Source organism: Tenebrio molitor, chromosome 9, assembly GCF_963966145.1.
Source record: "Tenebrio molitor chromosome 9, icTenMoli1.1, whole genome shotgun sequence".
Taxonomy (NCBI): domain Eukaryota; kingdom Metazoa; phylum Arthropoda; class Insecta; order Coleoptera; family Tenebrionidae; genus Tenebrio; species Tenebrio molitor.
The window spans coordinates 9,313,951-9,328,758 of NC_091054.1; the positions used below are offsets into that span (position 1 = coordinate 9,313,951).

At 39.7% G+C, this 14,808-nt stretch overlaps 1 protein-coding gene across 13 annotated transcripts in view; it reads left to right on the forward strand.

Annotated features, from left to right (window-relative positions):
- Shaw (Shaker cognate w) overlaps nucleotides 1-14,808 on the forward strand; it is an 85,088-nt gene that overhangs the window by 45,807 nt on the left and 24,473 nt on the right. For 11 of the 13 annotated variants that reach the window (XR_011161940.1, XR_011161946.1, XR_011161943.1 and 8 more), the window contains exon 2: nucleotides 6,064-6,137. The gene's annotated coding sequence lies outside the window, so the exon portion shown is untranslated. The remainder of the gene's footprint in view (nucleotides 1-6,063; nucleotides 6,138-14,808) is intronic. The other 2 variants (XM_069057658.1, XM_069057657.1) reach the window with 1 other exon arrangement.

Sequence of the window (14,808 nt, forward strand, 5' to 3'; positions counted from 1 at the left end):
ACCCCTCGTCGTCATAATTCTGGAAAAAGACGCCGCTTATCAATCTCTTGGTATCACATTGTTAACTGCCTGGATGCCTTTGACGAAGTTACATCAGTTTGTCGATGCGTTAAAAATACACACCGGACGCACCGGGGGAATAAAATCAGGTTCGGACTCGCCAACAACTAGTTTACATTCACAACTCACCCCTCGGCACCCCCTAATGTGATTTCCCACCGGACGAACGGTCCATCCTATCGATATGACGCGACCGAACAGCACATAAATCACCGATATTTGTCATTTACAGTTCGATTCTTGGCCTCGTCCTTTTTGTAACAGGTGAACGTCGTCCTGATTACGTTTCCAGGACTAAAAGTGTACATCTGGGCCTGGAAAAAGTCGTCATCCGGCGGCGTTAATCTGCGACAGACAGACAGTCAAGAGAGCGAGATCTGAACGATAAAAGAGAGTACTCTGCGAGATGATTTTTCTCTTTCGGTGAGGGATTAAAACCGTCCTTGGCACAGGATCACGGGCCGATTCGGGATAATAATGGCGGCATCGATTCGTGCAATATCAGTGGCGCTATAAAAGTAATAGATGTCGTTAAAGGGTCCACTGTTGAATGCGAGCACTATTATCCGGCCACTTTGAATAGGGGAATGTAGATTTGACGGGCTTCAACAATGGCCGACCTAAAGGCCATCGCGCTTTGTTGTGCGTACATTCGCTCGGGAATGCTTAAAAAGTACGATAGAGCAACAGTTTGCTATTCGCGATTCGAGGGAGATGAAAGATGCTCGAAATTGCATCAGTGACGTCGCCGGTGGCGGTTTCAAAGCTCCATTTACCGACTGAAATACTCATCTTGAATGGAGCACAATCGTTCGGTAATTTGCAGAAAGTGTACCGTGCCAAGTGCAAAACGGTCGATCAATGTAGCTTCACAGCAAAAAAGAAAAACATCAGTTCACCATTCCATCGCCATAAATCAAATCTTGAAGACTGAATCTAAGTCTTTGCTCTTTTACATCAGCGAATCTGAATCCGCAGCAGCGACGTGCTTCTAGTTTTGGATTTTGCATTTCCGGTCTTGAATCTCAGCGCTGCACTTTCGAACTGCAACTTTGTCAACTCCGCTGCATTTTTAGTCAGGGCTTCTCCTTTGATGTCTGATGGCACACATAATAACTTTGGGTGTCCCTTTTTGTGCAAAAATTGTAGAGAAAACCGCCCCGGGCTTCCCTTTGTATTCAAATCAGTGTAATTCGCAGTTTTTGGGAGTTTTAGGAGGCCGTTGAACCACGTTTCATACAGCACAATCGCTCAAATTTTAAACAAAACTCAGCAAATTTTAATTAAACTTATCTTTCAGATTTAAATTAAACACACAAATTTGAACCGCCCACCAGCACAAAGTCCAAAGGAATTCACTGTATTTACCGAAGAAAAAACTGTTAAGTAAATTTGACATTTAATATGTAATAAAACTCAGCGTTGGTTGTACAAATAAAAACCCACATATTTACGGCAACAAAACGTATAATGCACGATCAACAAATGGCAGAAGGGGAAAGATTGATGCGAAGGGAGTTTAAGGAAAGAACAAGAAGCAAACAAATATTGACAATGAAGAAACAGCGGCACTAAATAATCTAGAAAACTGGTGGTGAGATTTATTTGTGGTTGAAAAATGGAGGTGGTTCGTAACGGCGTCAATAAGAATCCCGCAAGACGCGTAAAACTTTTTCAAATAGTATACGAAGGTAGTTTTGTGGTGGTTTATGAATTGTTAATCGACAAAGAGGCATTAATCCTCAAGGCAATTTAGTAGGGCCAGGTTTTGCCGCGCGCCTGTTTTATTGATGGCGAAGTGTTGCAAACAAGGACGAAAGCAATCCTTGTACACGTTTAAGTGTAACCTTCGCGGTATACGCGCAGGATAAATATTTAATAGCGTGCTCGATTCTGGCAGGAACGCCACACACATTCTTCCCGACGCCTTTTCTTGCACCCTTAAATAACTTATCCCGGGGTGAGCCGTTGACGGGTTTTTCTTCGACCATCACCTGGATATTTATCGGGCCACAGAAAATGCGGATTGTATCGAGCAGAGCAAGGCACAAAAAGATAATGTTCGTCGAGTGTATCAATCACTGTCTCTGGACTACAAAACGATTTTCTTTCGGGGGGAAAAACCGCGACATCACCGGCCGCGAACAAGACCATATATCAGGGGCACAATGCACTCCTCAGACCGATCGATCGGTGGGTTCCTCGCTACCGCAAGAATACCACTTAAAATACGCATTGCTCGACGCGCACCTCAGAAATATCTCCTCGTCCGCAGCTGCACTTCGGAATGTTCATTTCGTTTGGCCTTGCACTTCTGAACATCCGCTGCGCCGTCACTACACACTCTCCTCACTCGTCACTACACTTTTCCAGTGCTGACTTCGCCTGTCACTACACTTTTCATTGTTCGCTGAGACCATCACTACACTTCTCAATGCTCGCTGCGCTCGTCACTACAGTCTATACTATTCGCCGCACCCGTCACTACACTTCTCAATACTATATTCACTCGTCACTACACTTTTCAATGTTGACTTCGCCCCTCACTACCCCCTCAATCCTATCTTCACTCATCACTACGCTTTTCAATGTTCGCTTCGACAATCACTATAGTTCTCAACATTTGCTTCGCCCGTCACTACACTTTTTGATATTAGTTGCACCCGTCACTACACTTCTCAGTACTCTCTTTCCCTGTCACTACACTTTACAACATTCGCCTCAATATTAGCTGCGTCCGTCGTTCTACGAATACTTCCAAATATCCACTACATTCACTACACTTCTCAACACTTGCTTCGCTGGTCACTACACTTCTCAACATTCACTTCGCCCGTAGCTACACTTCGGAATGTCTGCTTTGTTCTTCCCTATATTATCTATTTTCCACTAAATTTTTGTGTGGTGTGAACGTAATGTGAAAATGTCAAAATTGTCAAAACTTGACAATGAGCTCGATGTATTTATCAGAAACAATATCACAAGACTCAAAGTTTGTTGCTTTAGGCAAAACCACTCGACCCTAACGGGTCTCGTGGTTGTTGCCAAGCAACAAACTTTTCGTCATAAAATCAAAATTTTCCGAAAAAAAATGGGAAGTCAAGTTATATTTGTCTACACAAATTCGCGAATGAACAATTCAAACAAACATTCGGAACAACATCACAAAACGGATTAAAGGTTAGTTTATATTCATCGTGGCACTTTTCCTGCAACAATTTACCTGTTGTATTCCAAATTGTTTTCACATTGTAGTCAATATCACTGCTGGAGTCGTTTCTAAAACGATTTTTTAAATCCATTTCGGAAAACATCAAAATAATTTTCTGACATTTTGTTCATTAATTTGTGTTACCAACAAAAACAAAAGCCTTGTCAACGTTGTTTTTCACCGGAAGGGAGATTTTTGTAGGCGGAAGAAGATTTTCTGACATTTTCGCGATATTCGGCACACAATTGGTCAATATCAACTGTTTTCATAACATGAGTGAATTTGTCAATATTAATAACGAAAATTAATATTTGTAATAGGAGAAATGAAAAACGTCTGCCTGATTTTGTGATCACGTCGGTTGAAAAGTGGGGTTATGTCCAGGTACAGATCATTCAATGTCAAAACCTCAAAATCACCTCATGCAATTCTCGATAGAAATGAAGGAAATAGTCATTTGGCAGTAAGAGTAATGGGAAAAATACCTGGAGATTTCCGTTGGATTCAATAAATGTCACGAAACAGTCAGTATTGACCGTTTGGTTTCAACTTTGAGTAGACGACGTGGCATTTTCTTTTTGAATTCTGAAATTTCGCACCAAAACTCAATTTTATAAATATGGGCACACAGTGTACGTCAAAAAACGTTTGCGCAAGTTGTTCTGTCAGCGAGACGTTTCTGCCAAAATGGCGCCTCCGAGAGTTACCAACTGCGGCGGGATTTAGTGTTATCTAAAATTCCCTATCAATAACCTAGCAACTGAAAAGTTACTAGGGACTGGTCACAATCAAAATGAATATTATCTATTCATTTTGATTGTGACCACAACGAAAAAAATAGTAGGCGCTGTTTAGCTGTGTGCTGCATACGTTTTCCACTAAATTTTTGTGTGGTGTGAACATGATGTGAAAATGTCAAAATTGTCAAAACTTAGCAATGGTGGTAAAGCAATGATCTCAATGTATTTATCGCTATAAATGAAGAATCAAGGAAATGGTCATTTGGCAGTAAGAAAAACACGAAAAAATACCTGGGGATTACTGAAGGTAATCAGACCTTTAAATTAATTCCATTGATTAATGGAAATATATTTAGATAAAAACTAATCGGACAGCAAGGAACATAAAGTTCATAAAAATGTTTTATAGGGGATGAAAAGGCAAAAAGCATCAAACTACTTACAACGCTGGCCAAATTGTACAACAAAATAGCACAAATAGAGCTAACTTTATTGGCGATGTTCGTCTTGGTGAGTTATTTTCCGTTGTCTTCAATAAATGTCTCGAAACACGTCAATGTTAACCGTTTGTTCTCAACAATCTCAACTTTGACAAGACGACGGACGTGGCATTTTCTTTTTGAATTCTGAAATTTCGTACCCAAACTCATTTTTATAGTTATGCGCAGTGTACGGTTGGCTTCAAAAAAAACGGGAACTGCAGAAAAAGTTCTGTCAAATTTTATTACATTTTTATAGTTTGAAACGGTCTTTTAGAATTTAGGTTAAAAAACTACACTTATGTGTCAGAAATGTCAGTTATACTAATACAAATACTACTGTCAAACAGACACAAATTGACATAAATTGACAAATTAAATTTCCAATTCACATTAGGTCAAATTTCATTTCCCGTTTTTTTTGAAGCCAAGTGTACGTCGAAAAACGTTTGCGCAAGTCGTTGTGTCAGTCAGCGAGACATTTTTGCCAAAATGGCGCCTCCGAGAGTTGCCAGCTGCGGCTGGACTTAGTGTTATCTAAAATTCCCTATCAATAACCTAGCAACTGAAAAGTTACTAGGGACTGGTCACAATCAAAATGAATAGATATTAGATAATACGTCTCGATACTCGCTTTGCCCGTTACTACACTTCTCAAGTCGTTACAGCAGTTGCTGCACTTCTAAATATTTACTTCGGCCGTCGTTTCACTACTGAATGTCCGCTCAGTGCTTCACCACACTTCTCAATGTTGGTCTCGCTGGTCACTACACTTCACAACATTCTGCACCCGTAAATTTGCATTTGAGCACTACACTTCTTTCTATTCGCTTCGCCCGTCACTATACTCGTCGCCCACTCCCACACTTCTCAATTCCTTACGACCGTCGCTACACTTCTAATTGCTTCCCTCGCCCGTCACGACACTCTTCAACATTCATTCGTTCGCTACACTTCCCTGTTTTTTCGTCCGTGGCTGCACTTCCGAATTCTTCCATCGATCCGCTCTTGGTTGTTTAACAGCAACGTGTAACGGCGTGACCTGAAATCAATCTTTCACGCCACGATGTAGAGAGTCGCGGGTGAGTACTCAACACGGGAGAAATTTTTATTTTACGGCGTCGTCGGGGCAAGATTCCTCAGTACATAGCGGCGATAAATCTCCCGGAAAGTGGGTGGACGCGATTGATCCTGAAATATGAATAAATTGTAAATGTACCTACTAGACGGGGCTTATCTCGCCGAATATGCTTGAAAGTTGGACGATTTACGACCAAAATGTGTTACTATCGTGTTAGAATAAAAAAGAGCTCGAGCACAGGTGGTCTCGTGATTTACGACAGGTCAAGTCGTTACATTTGTCACATTTAAATGACTACATCTGATAAAAAACGTATTTCATTTTTTTTACATTCGACTCTTGAGTCTTCACGCTCGAAGCTGTGACATTTCCGTATGTGGAAAGTATTGGCTGTTCGTTGAACCATGCCGTCCCGATAACGGCAGAACTGGTCGGCGGTCGTTCAAAGTGCGCTCGTTTTTCTGGGTGCTAAACGTTTTGTTGTGTTTGCAGAAACTTTTCCCGAGGAGTCGAGGCACAAAGACATCCCCCAAGTACGACATGACGATCTGGTATTCATCTCGTAAGTAAGTGATCTTTGATAATTCGATTTTAATCGCAGCTGGGGAACGAATTATTTACGTTTCAGTTTTCATCTTTTCGCGATCGGATTTCATCCCTAGAGCCGTCCCATTCGTTTTAATTTCACGGATATTCATCGATCGCCGCTTTTTTCCATTTCTTAATCTCGGCAGAGGCATCAATAACCGGGAAACGTTCGCCTGGCTAGAATTCTTTTCATTCTCCCAACAAAATATCTCTTTCACGAAACACAAGTAAAAAGACATTAAACATTCATTTTTTCGGTCTCCCCTAATTGAAACTTCCCCCGACATATAATTTGAATTTTTATCATTATAATTGTTTGCATTCTAATGGCTTCCGAAATTGGATCCGTCCCGTCTCGGCGCTCTTTGACGGAAGCAACCGGAGCCCCCATCAAGGTCAATCCGGATTTTCCGCCTCGGATTCTTCCACGACGATAATCGTCATTATTACCGCGGATGCGTCAGGTTTGCAATTTCCGCCGAAAATCGGCTGGACTTTTCCCTTTAAAATCAATATTAAACAGAGCGCTATGAACAGAGCGTGATTTTCTTCCGATTGTTTCCGGGTCTCCTTTGAAGTTCACCAAGACGAAGAGCTTGAATGGAGACAGTTGCGAGTAAGCAAAATCCCGTCCGGACCTTTGTCCCTTGCACACCGATCCGAGGAAATTCTAGATGATTAATAGCGACAGGAACAATAAAACACCCGGACCGGCCCCCATAGCCGCCCCCGAGATTCATTCGCCGCCCCAGGAATTTTTTCACGCTGCTCCGGAAGTGCAGCGTTCGAGAGACTCCCGTAGGGTTGTCATAATTCTAGTTCGATGACTTCCTTGAAAGGTTCACGGGTCGAAATTTAACAGCTTAGCATCCCTCGCCCATCCCCCGGGTGTAATAACTCAGCGCATCCACCCCAATGGCGTTGAAAATTTTCACGTCGTAAATTCAAAATTGCTCGGCGTTAACAAGCGTGGAGGTTTACAAACCGACAAAAACTCCAAATCGTGTCTTCCAACTGCAACTTTCTCACATTCATGATCGTCGCGGAAGTTTCGCTGATAGGAATTAGATTGGCTTGGGGCGCTGGAGTCACGCCAAGTTGCACGATGCGCTCACATCTGTTCCTCGCGTGGAATCTGGCCGCGGAGATGATGTCGATATAATTTACGAAAAGGAGCGCCGCTGTCGTAAAACTATAACGTGAAAGGTTAGTCGTAAAAAATGTTGTGAACAGAGAGTAGTAAAAGTGTAATAAAGCCCCCAACTGCTCACAATGTAGCAATATGAAATTTTAAAAATTTCATTAGCGTCTTGCGTGCACCGCCGCCAATGTCAATACGACTCGAGGTGAAGGAGAATGAAAACGTCGACGAGGGTGGTTGTGCATCCCCGTTGTAAATCACCCAAAACCAAACATAAATTCGCCGACGCGAAATATATGTATCGATTAGGCGGCCAGCTTAGGCCCGTCGAGATAAAAAAATCGCCCCACGATAAATAACGATGATGGAAACGCTTTCTTACATTTTTCCCCCATCACTCGACGAATAATTACCGCGGTTTGATTAGACGCAATTAATCAACGCCCAAAATCGGCGGCGTACTCATTTCTTATGAAAACGACCCCCTATTTATAATATTGTCCTGGAGTTGTGCTGTTGTGTTTGTGACACTTCGTTGGGGCGTGGACCGCGTAAAAACTGCAGACAGGAGTACCTGTCACCAGTTATCTTCTAGCGAAACCGTAAAGACAAAGTTAGAGCCGTCGTTAGCGATAAACTTTTTGCCGTTAAATATGGTGGATGCGCCGGGGTGAATCCGTCAAAGCAACCAAAAGCGAAATAATTTTAAACAGATAATAATCTACTACTACAAAGTTTCAAAAAGTTTAAATTTTAAACGGGGGCGCAGTTGACATCAAACGCCACCAAATGGTACCAATTTGCGTCTCTAAATGCGTCAGTAGATAAGCTATGCGGGTGCTAACCCAAAATCCCGTCTATTTACTTGTGGAGGTTCGCTTTGCCAGTCAAGGACATTGGCTTGTTGTATATCTGGTTGCCTACTATATCGCATTGCGAACGAACCTCCATAAGCAAATACACGATCCATTGACTCCATTTTTTTTAAACGGTATTATTAGGAAAATTTTAATAGTTATTTACGAAATGAGTGCGAGAAGACATTTTTCGCGCATGAGTGCATTATTATATTGAGGCACGAGCGACGAAGGAGCGAGTGCTTCATTTGCGCGAATGTGCCGAATACGTCTTCTCGCATCGAAGATCCTACAATATTTTTTTAAACGAACATTATGTTATGTCTGATTTGTCGTATACCTTTTGTGAATAAAATGGCGCTTGTCCATACGATTGCCAAAGTGTCAATCGAATTAATAACGATTTGTTTTCACTCCTTCGAAATTTTCATCATCCAAATTGGAGAAATGGCGTTTTGAATGATTTTGAAACACTAGTGCGCGAAATCGACGTTCACGCACTAGTGCTTCAAAATCATCCAAAAAGTATTCGCACTAGTGCTTGAACATCAATTTCAAAATTCCTGTCTGTCATCGACCAAATAAATTAGCGTTTGCTGCAACAACCCCTTGTTGAAAATTTCCTACGCAAATTGCTACTTCAGAATTGGAAGGCGCTCATCTTGGCGAACATTTATTTTAATTTTTTCGGCGCGCATTCATCACATTACCGCCCCCATCATTATTCTAAACAATTTTCCCCGATAGACACCCCCGAATGAATATAAATGAAGCGCTGGATGTTGCTGAGTTTACGTATTAAAATGGAGGAGGATGTACAGCAGATGCGGTCCGTTCGAATTTCCATCGAGGATATTGATGTTTTTTGGGCTGGTGTACGCGCCCGACACGTCTCCACCAAGACGAAACTTTTTGTGGGGTGGAGTCACCCCCCGCGATTAAAGGGGCGCCGACCGTTCGAAGAGCGATCGGTGACGTCACCGGAAGCGCGCTCGACAATGACCAGATTAGGTGGATGTTGTCGGGTGACCGTGAAAGATTCGAATGGACATATTGAGTGTAAAATCGTATCAATTTATTCCGAACATGGAGAACAGAAGCAATTGTATACGAAATGGTGTATTTAGATGAACGCATTGTGTTCAAGATTGAAGTGTTTATCTTGGAGATTGCCTGTTCACCGATTCTGTTTATGTAACTCGGTAAGATATCCGTTTGGAAATCTGTAGATTTCCTTACATAAACAACCGCTGCCCTCCAGCCGACGGCACGAACCCGCATTATTCACCCCTTCTGTCCCAGATTTTCAATCAAAAAGTATGACCGAAACTCGTCCGATTGTAAACTTATTGTAATCCATTGGGAATCATTGTAACCGCCTGACCTAGTTTCCGGCTCAAAGAATATTCATCGACTTGTAAGCTTCTTTTGTAATTCTTCTTCTACTGGAAACCCTCCTTCTGTATAATGCAAGACATATTGGAGACTATTATAAAATGATCTAATGTAATTTTCTTGTAAAACTTTGTAATTCTACCATTTCAATCTTGGTTATTTCTTTTAAACTATCTTTACTCTTTATAGTCTTCAGTCTTGTAGCATTTCAAAACGTAAAACTTCTCCTTCAAAGAAGATTTGTAATCTTCCGTTAGCAAATTATGTACAACACTATTACAATTTACACCTTGTAAACTATTGTAACAATTACCTAACGACAATTATTTTGTACAGCTTTGTAATCTTTGATCTTATTCCAATATCAAGCTGTAATTTTATTCATTCTTTCTAAACTGCTCTCTTCCGAAATTGTAAATCTGTACTTCAACGCAAAACTGTAACTTCATACAGAGTTACAATCTTTTCCTGAAATAGTTTCTTTCTCCACTACGTTCGTTAACTTTTGCCAATTTTAAAATTCAGCTGTCGCTTGCGAAGCTATGTAATTTTTGTAAAACTGTACTTCACACCAAAAGTGAAGTTTTGAAGAATAATTCTTTCTATACAACAAATTAGCGTGATCACTTTCTAACAACTATTGTAACATTTCTTTAAGGACAATTCTAGATTGCAAATTATTGTAATTTTGTAATACCCCACCAAAAAACTGTAATTTCTTAAAGATTTGTAATCTTGTCTAAACTTGACGATCTGTTAACAACTCTCTAGTTGAATTGATCCTTTCTAAACCACCATCGGTTTTTTTCTACGACTGCAACATCTTTGTAATTTGTAATTTTCAAGTCACTTGTAAACCTTTGTAATCACGTGCCGATCCCGAGACACACGTTCGCGCCTTCTCGTTGTCGCCCCCCGATTCGTAAACCTCCAGAATCGAAACTTGAAAGTGGAAATAGTAAAAGTTTTCTACCCCTTTTGATTGTTGAACAGTCTCTTGGGCGTCGTTCTGAAATCCTCGGCAATTTTAATGGGACCGGACGAGAATTACACGGCAATGCAGATGTTCGCGCGATTTATGGATATGGCGGCAAATTGCACAAAATGGACGATCAATCGAAACCGGCCCCATCAATAACACCACTCCGGAGAGTCCGTCGTCTTTGTGAATAAAGATGGCGGTTGTACACCGGCTCCAAATAAAATCTCACCGGAAACAGCTCGCAGGAGATGGATTGATTGTTTGATGTTGAAGTTAGGAAGTGCTCCGGTTAGTTCTGAATTCCCTTTTATTGCCAGAGTTTCTCTCTGAAAGCATCCGCCAGACGCTTTAACTGTTTTCTTTTCGACATTTCGTCCACACCAACGCCATTTTGTCAAACAAACAAAAACCACACAAATCCGGCCCGCACCTGAATCGTGAACGTACTTTTCGACCGCCACAACAAATACAATAAAAAATAAGCACAATTGCACCTGTCACAACTTATCTTGACGCCGGCAGAGGGCGCACCGCCGCATTAATGCCCCTCTAAATCGTCCGAATTAGTGGAATTGTGTTTGGCAAACAGATTCCTGAGCGTGAAAAACGCCGATTCGTTTTAATTTCCACCATATGGATAATTCGAAGCGCACACGTGAAAAGGGGTAATTTTTTATTCAGAGCCATATTTCACAATTCCCTAATTTATTAGAGGAGCGCAATAATATAATAACGAAACTATAAAGAAATAAAAGCTAATTTAATGAGTGGCTTATTGTGGAAATAAAAATGACCACCAGGTAGGATGTAATTTAATTTCTTAATAATGAAAATAGTAATTAGGGAGGGACGGATTAGCGTAAATAATGGCGGAGAGAATATTTTTATGTAGGAAAAAATACGGGGTTGGATAATTTACAACGTGACAGGGTTGCGGGTGGTGTGTCACTCCACTAATTGCTAATTCCGAATTAGAGGCGTCCCTCTCAATTACTTCAGTAGAAATATGAAATGCAAAATCCCATGTATTTTCTTATGGAGGGTCGTTTTGCAACTCAAATTTGCAATATAACTATGCAACCAAACATACATTCATCCAGGTGACCTTACTCTTCAAAACGAACCTCCATACGAAAATACACGAGATTTTGGGCACGGTATGTACAGAGTGGTTCGGCATCGATTCTGCCCCACCGCACGCCGCCTCCGTATTTATTAGACGTTCAACGGACGTAGCTCACAATGCTCTATTCGAATCGTAAAGTTAACTTTACACTCTGTTCGTCGGAGTTTCATTTACAATTTAAAACTTGACGGAAAGAAAGAAGTTGGACGGCTGCACACGCCGCTGCACCGTTCATGAAGTGATTCCCTTTGTTGAACTGTTAAAATTAATATAATAGTTGGCGCGACAATGGACGGGTAAATACTGTAGGTGGCTCTCTGGTGGAGGGAAGGTTTGGTAGGGTTATCGGCGAAACCCTAAAGCAAACACTTGATGATAAAGGGCCGCAAATAATCCTCCCGCGGCCGACTCGTTTATAATATAATTTACAAATACGAATGAGCATGAAGGGCGAGCAGGAAAAAGACAAGGTCGGGACCTACACAAAGCTAAATTCTGCAAATTCCTGCTGAATTATATGTTTCGGTTTTGGGTGTAATCCGGGGAGTAAAGCCGAATTTTTAAATCTCGTCTAGTGCGTTGCAGCTTAAATGTTTCAGCTTTGTTCGAATAGTTCAAGCAGCAAAAAAATGTAAACGTTTTGGTAACATTTTGCCAGCGTACACATCAGTTTTGCAAATTATAAATTCACCACGCAGTTGGTAATTCAAGAATTATTTTTATTTCGCTGTGCTACAACAACACATTTTCCTAAAAGAGCGCCAGCACAGATAAAATATGTTTAGAGTTAGTACTCAGCCGTACATGATTATTTTTCAGCGCAACCACCATTTATGCAAAGTAATATGAATATTTTGTTTCACTACCACATTTCTCAAACAGAAACGCAACATATGTAAATGTACATATTCTTATTCTATACTATACATGTTTCTTTAAGAAGATTGTAACGCTATAAAAATATACTGTTGCCATGTCATGACTTTTTTTTTCAGCGCATCCACCGCTCATGCAAAGTAAATAGAATATTTCCAGGTTTACTAAAGCAAAAGTACTTTACTGTCATGTTATAATTATTTTTCGGCGCATCCATCAAATTTGGAACGCCACTTTATAATTATTTTCTACTGTATACTTGTAACATATTTCTTTAAGAAGACGTAACATATAAAAATATACAATAGCTAGTTTTACGTATTTTGCGCATCCACCATTTTATCGTCCATCAATAAAATACTCACGGTACATGGCATTAACATCAATAATTTCTTCGCAAGCTTAGTTTTGAGGTCATATAATTATAACTAACTCACCATACCAAAAAATATCTAATTATGCATTCAAATTTTTATTTGCGCATTCACCACTCGCAAACTTAAAATTTACTATTTTCCGAGTCAGTAAGGGTGAGAATCTTTTTCTATTTCACTATGAAAAGTGATAACCACAAAAACCAATTTTTTGCGGTTATTATTGATTATTACTATTTTTCAGCGCATCCACCATTTATATTTTGAATTGAATATTTTCACACTGGCTAATAGAAAGAATTATTTTCTATATTATTCCATTACTACAATAGTTTCGAAAAGGATAACAACATGCATGTGTAGACGTAAATGTATTTTATTCTTGTAATATTTATTTTTCGGCGCATCCACCAAATTGGCAACGCTACTTTACAATTATTTTTTACTCTATACAATGATATAGATATAAATAATATACAATTGGCATGTTATAATTATTTTCTGGTTGGTCCACTATTTGTTTCTCCGCCATCTCACACTCTGAATCAATTTTCAGGTTATACAGGGTGTCTTAAAATTATCATATTCCGAGTTCGGGGCTTAGGAGGGGATGATATCCTGTTGACCAAGTAAAAATGTTTAAAAAAAAGTTGCTGTCACTTTGAAAAAAAAATATCAAAGTTGCCAATATTTGTTCAAAAGTACCTGATTAACATTCTAGCTACTTCCCTTTTGAACAAAAATTGGAAAAATAAAACTTTTATTTTTTCGAGATAAAGCTGTTTTTTCAAGGAATGTCTTTTCATTTATATTTTAATGTTTTAATATTTCAAAATGAATGTCAACCATTTATATTTTTTATTTGAAGAAAACATGATGAATGATGAAAAGTTTGAACCTTCAGATCCATACATCTTTGTAAAGACCCTCCCTATATTTTTTATTTTATTTTTTCGAGATTCCTGAGATTTTTCCCTACAAGACTCCCGACTTGGCATACGTTAATTTTGCGACACCCTGTATATAGCAAAAAGGACCAAATAAAAAATGTCTAATTAACTTATTCAAAATTTCATTTTCCCAGTTCTGTTTTAATAGGTAGAGCGATAACATTAAAACATATAAGTATCAAAAAATATGTATGCGATTATTATTATTGATTAGAATTCTTTTTCAGCGCATCCATCATTTTTTAATACCACAAATTGACAACTGCAAAATTTTCACCATTCTATTCATTACTCTAATTCCCTAAGAGAAAGCACCAAAGATGTAAATGTGTAATTGTAACAATTCTATTATCTCTTCTGCGCATCCACCATTCTAGCAAACTGCAATATTATACTGAGCATTTGTTACAGACACAAATACATACGAGTATACTATTTTTTCGTTACCACGATAACATTTACAAAACACACTCTATTAGTATTTTTGCGCATCCACCGTTGTTCCAAAATCGATCAAATCACTCTTTACCAACCAGAAAATTACGTAATTTCTTCCAAGTATTTATCAGTGTCTGCAACACTTTCGGATTAATTTTCGTGCTTCAGTACCAGCTGGTCAGGGCAAAAAACAACGTATAATAAAAGACCGAAAACAATTCCCTTTTGACCGGATCGTTTATAATATAATTTAGAAAGGGAGTCGATGAGGAGGGCGAGGTCAAAACGAATACCGACTCCTCTCGTCCTTGTCTATAATCCGGGACAAAAAATGTTGAAACAACACGGTGTGACAGGTGACGCAGATATCTGCAACAAAACACTGACCAAAGACGTCGTTTTTCGCTCGGCTAGACTACAGCTTCATGATATTATACGACTAAGGTACCCCAACACGGCTAGTAATTAGGTAAGATGAGTTATTAAAGCTTTCCCTCTAGCAGAGCTTTA